The sequence below is a fragment of the Photinus pyralis genome, unplaced genomic scaffold (assembly GCF_008802855.1).
Source record: "Photinus pyralis isolate 1611_PpyrPB1 unplaced genomic scaffold, Ppyr1.3 Ppyr1.4_LG2, whole genome shotgun sequence".
Classification (NCBI taxonomy): Eukaryota; Metazoa; Arthropoda; class Insecta; order Coleoptera; family Lampyridae; genus Photinus; species Photinus pyralis.
Window position 1 is genome coordinate 36695006 of NW_022170403.1, and position 6000 is coordinate 36701005.

The following is a 6000-nucleotide window of genomic DNA, read 5'->3' on the forward strand; positions in this document are numbered from 1 at the left end:
TATGACAATTCTGTCTCTAAATGAAATTCAGAATTGTCAGAAGTTTTACAATGATTTATATGGCTTCTGCTATAAAATAAAGTTTTGTATTATACACGACGGTAAAGGGAAACTAACCATCCCGTGAATAATATCTTTCACTCAATAGTTAAAATATCTCTTTATCGTATTGTATAATAAATAACTATTATTCGATTTCACCTCCCTAAAAAAGAAATTAAGAAAATAAATAGGGGAGGGTACATTCCTATTTTTATCGCATATCACTAAATGAATTTGCACTGATAGGTTTTAGTTTGTCTATTTCGGAAACGGGGTGTTCGATTTCTGTTAGACTATTTCCGATATCACCTTTATTTCGTTTCGGAAATTTGTGAGGCGATCTTCATGAAAATATTTATTTTATTAATTTTTGCAAATTTATTTGTAAAAATGTAGCTTTTAATCTCATTTTGGCCGCCTGGCAGGCTGGCTGGCTGAGGGCAAATACGGACCAGTAGAAGAACGCATGTGGAAAGGCGAGGAGTGTACATGCACCTACCGGGCAGAGTTGGACTGGGTCAAGCATAGAGTGACCCAGTTAGCTTTCTGACCCAGTGACCCGGTGACCCAGTTGACCCGGTGACCCAGCTTGACCCGGTGACCCAGCTTGACCCGGTGACCCACCTTGACCCAGTTTGACCCAGTGACCCAGCTTGACCCGGTGACCCACTTTGACCCGGTGACCCAGTTTGACCCAGTGACCCATCTTGACCTAGCTTTACTCAGTGACCCGTCTTGACCCGGTGGCCCAGTAATTAAATTATTGTTAGGTATCATCCAAAACAATTTCAAGTAACTTTTAATTTAAAAAAAAACTTCCTCAATAATATTCGGCAACAAACACGTAGCCCAATTCCATTCAAGAGAACTAATACCTAAAAAAATCAAATGCATTTGTATTTAGTTTATAGTTTGTAGTCAAGTAGTCAATGAAAGTATTTAGAGAAAAGATTTATTTGGATTAAGCTAACTAGTAGAAAAAAATTAAATGTGAATGAACACCTGTAAGCAAACTGGGTAACCCCTGAAGCAAAGAAATAACATTATTCTAATACAATTCGGGACATGGAAAGTTTTTTACGGCAGTATTAAAGCAAACATCACAGAAATGGCAGTTGTCAAGCAATTGAGTATTATTTTCAACAAACCAGCATTTCATTTATTGCATAATCTGTACACTTGAACCGAGGGCACTGACTTAACTGCGTTATTCGATCAAACTAGGTGGCTGGGTCGAATTGGGTCCCCGGGTGAAATTGGGTCGCTGGGTCAAACTGGGTCACTTGGTCACACTGGGTCAAACTGGGTCACTGGGTCAAGTTGGGTCACTGGGTCACTGGGTCAAACTGGGTCACTGGGTCTAACTGAAAAGAGTATGACGTGACCCAGCGACCCAGTTTAATTTAGTGACCCAGGTGACCCAGTTGACCCAGTGACCCAGTGACCCAGTCCAACTCTGCTACCGGGGTTGTGTAATTAATAACTTTGGGGACGGTGCTACATAATGTGGTGTCGGCGACATCTGGGCGCCATCCCCGAACGTGGTGTGCTAATCTGGAGATTTTTCAGTTTTTTCCTATCTTCTACAGTGTTGGTCGGATTGTTTTCAAATTGGTGTCGTCGGAGAAATCTTGTAAACGCGCACAACTCCTGCGTGGCGGAATTTTGTTTTTTTTCCACGGACGAAATTAACCACCTTTTGCAAGGCGCGCGTCTTCGAGGGGTAGTTGACTTCGGGCACCCAAAACTTATCTTCCGCGGCGAATGTTGTCACGCGGTTTAAAGTTTCTTAAAGCTCGAATCGCGGTCTCTTTTTCTCGTGCCGCCAATTTAGAAGCCCGAGCTATGAGAAGTGCCCCAAAAATTGAGTACTATTTTGTGAAGGGTTTTTAGCGAAATCTACCAAAATGCGAATTGCGGATGAAGCGCGTCGACAAAGGGAATGTGGTTGCCCCTGACAAGATCTTACTGATGGTGGAGTCAAATTTTCAAACGCGAATTGTGGGTGAACAGGACGTAGGAAGTGGATACTGACAAAGAGCATGTGGTAGCCTTCGGCAAGTTCTTATATTGATGGTGGAGTCAAAACCGGCTAATTACTAATCTACCACACAAAAATGCGTTGAAGTTCCTTCGATCTCACACGAGGACTTTGATAATTTTTTAGACTGCTTTTACGGGCATCTTCGAAGGTACCTACGTAATTATGTAAAGGTAGCATATTTAATTAACGGTGAAGCTTTAGTCGCTATTCTAAAGGCCTGCGAAACAATGAACTAAATAATTAGCCCAATTGGAATTGTTAAAAGTGTGTATGGAAAATATGCACAGCAGCTAATATGGCAGTAAAGATTTCTCTAGAGCCCCTTTTCGAGATTCTTAATTATGTCTGCCTATTCGTGTGGGTGCCCATTATTTATGGAATATAGTATATATCTCGGTAAAATCGACTGTATACAAAAATTTTCTATATGAAAGCTCTTTAACATTTTATATCCCATAATAAGGTAGCATTCAGTTGTTTTTATTTCAGAGAACAAGTGAGTAACGAAAAACAATTGAATTATTTTAAATGGCAGTGCACCTTTTCATTAGCCTCATTTGATAGAGATTTTTTTCCTTTTCGATGAGGTTCGAACTTTTATTCAAGAACATTTTTCAAAAAATTTTTATAATTAGATCAACATAGCGTTATAATCCCGATATCCTATATCAAAATAAAACAAATGAATAACGTGTACATTTCTCATTAAACCTTGAAGACAAACGAAATTAGCAGTGAAATGGGTTTCATCGCAAAGAATTTTCAAAATGTTCACCATTAACTGCAAAGCAGTGGCATAACCTATTACAAAATGCTTAACATAAAAATTAATTTCTTTTACACGGCTGCTAACGTCATGATGTCACTAAGATACCAAATTTTACAAAATACCATCTTGAATAATAATCCTGGCATTATGCTGCACCGATATTGGTATTTATGGTACTCTTAACTTACAAATGAAGTCAGATTTTGGAATGATAAACTACAATTTTAGCCCGGTGGCCATCTTTGTGACTTCGTCACGTAAACTACCGAATTTCACAAGGTATCATCCCAAACATTAATCCTAGCTTTATGCCGAATCAAAATTTGTATGATACTTTTACTCCTTACCTCGTTCCTTATATTACACATGAAACCATACTTTAGAATGCTTAACTAAAATTTTGGCCCGGCGGCCATCTTTGTAACGTCATAACGTCACTAAGCTACCGAATTTTACGAAGTATCATACTCAACATTTCTCCTACCTACGTGACGAATCTAAATTTGTAGGTTACCTACATTTACTCCCCAGAAAGGAAGCCGCACATGCCCTCTGGTTCAACGCCTTATAGGTACTAATATGTTACTACTTTCTGCAAGAATCCCGTATTTTTGATACTTTTGGTTGTCACTTCCGGTGAGGCATGATGTCATTGGAAAGATAATTTCATGCTCATAAACATTACGATATCTTCCAAACAAAAGAAGATACAAGTAAAACCATCGTTACCTTAGAAAATTTGCGCATGCATGTTCGGATTCGTCCGCACTTGATCGGCGTTTCTTACCAGGTTCGGCTATAATGTACATTCGGAACAGAAACTACAACCAGAACAGAAGTAGTATTTGCACATTACTCATGGTATTAATGTCAATATAATTAAAAAAGTTATCGATTATTTATTACTAGTTAATAACACATTACTCAATTCTACAATAGTCATTTAACTTAACATTAGATTGAGCAATAATCAATAGCGCACTGAGCCTAAAAACGGACTACGTCTTACTGGGAGTGTACAATCCCTTCCCATGCCTTCTATATTAGCTGCGCAAAGCATACTTTTTCTAAGGTTACAGTGGTTTTACTGTATATATTATACGCCAGCTGCCCCTTACGGCAGCCATTTTGAATTTCTAATTTTGACTCAAACTTGACTTAAATTGTCAGAATTCGGGATGGTAACATGGTTTTTTTTGGAATCAGCATACCCAAATTATGGTACAGTCACGTTACCAACTTTCACAAAGAAATGCTCGTACCTTCATAAATAGGTAACAAATTTATAAAATGTTGTCTATTACAATTGGTAGGTACATGTAATAATTATCTCGCTATACAGTAGCTGCAGTCATGTTGTATAATTCCCTGCTAGAATAATATAAAACATACACGGTAATTATTTTATTTATTTTATTCGGTTTCCTTTTCAAGTGGACGCGGTTTTAAGAGCACAGAATGACAATAAAATAGACTTGTTAAATTTGTGTTACATACCGTATAAATTGTAACCTGTAAAGTGTAAAGTATGAATAAAAATTCCTACATAATTTTCTTTATAATAATACAAATATAAAATACAATTAGTTCTCGTAATGTCGCTTGATAGTCCAATTATATACACAGGAGTCGTTATGTGACTTTTGAGACTGAGCTTTACTGTTAGACGGATACAAAAAATATGAAAACTTTCAAAGAAACGCGACCGTAAGTTAAGCATAGATTTCGAAAGTATCTATGTATAACGAACTGTTTTCCTTTGACAAACTTGTTTCATTTAACGACATAGTTCTATACGATTTCCTTTGCTTGAAGCAGGATGATGTCCATTTATTCCACTATAGCGTATGCGGTTTTGTTACAACTCCTTTTTGATGGTTACCTATACGTGTAGGTACCTGACAATTCTTGTAATAAGAGTAATCATAGAATTCAGTAACTAATAAAACAGCAATTTGTAATTTGGGGCATAGAAAATTATCGAGGTGTGTGAAATTAATCCACCGTGCGGTTGGAAAACGCTTTGAAATATATCGACATCCGACCATGCCGATATAGAATATAAAATGAGAAAAAATTTAATATCTGAGAAAATGACCAGGAGGTGATTTTTGGTGTATTTTTTGGGTCCCAAGTTCTTTACTGTATTGGCGAATTTAAAAATTTAAAGTTTGATACGGGGTCTTCTGACTACAGAGATCAACACGTGCGGCAGTGTAGGCGTGAGAAGAAATAGGAAACGAATGAAACCACCCAATGAGCATGCACTAATTAAAATTGGCGTAAGTAAAATAGTGTTTGAAGCCGAATTACGGGATACTGCACAGCCAGCACCACCGTTTTTCCACCCGACCAACAATCACCCACTGCCGACGTAGAACATCCACCCACACTACTACAGTTCACCAATATGGACGCCATGTGCATGTGCATATCAATAACTTCTAACAATCTTAATAATTAGTATAACTTTTGTTTGAAAAGAGATCTTAAGAATGAATTTCGTGGAATTCTCTCCATTTTCACTGTCCGGCCAAGAATTGCAGTAGAAATTTTTCCAGATTCGTGATTTCCATGTTCAAAAACCCCCAGGTACAAAATTTCGTCGAAATCAGAACTTTTTTGCACCACCAAGTAGGTGTGCGCCTTTTCGTGGAGGGATATTTGAAAATTTTTTTTCAAAATCGTATAGAGCATACCCGAAAACCTATTTAAAGACGTGCCGCCCATCTTTGTAACTTATGGTTGCTGAAAAAATAATTAAAGAAGAAATCCAAATTTCACCACTTCTCTGGGGGCGGCTCTCAGACGAAATACGTTGGACTCTCCGTTTATTTGGAAAAAATGGTTTTCTTGATCGCCTCTATCACCCAATTTTTCTTACATACGGATTTTCCATTCTCTACTCTTTTTTATGACGCCACACGTGCTGCACTGTGATTGGCCTCGACACTACACCCTGTGTCGCGGACAGTTATTGGAAAAGATTGTTTTACGGTTCCACTATGTATAAAAAAATTGGGAACGCTCTTGTAGTCCCCCAGTTTGAAAGACAAAGCATCCCTTTTTCTACTTGTTTATTTAATTAATCAATGAGTATGAAACCTACGCGGTGATCTGGTTTGTCATATTGTTTTGTTATCAA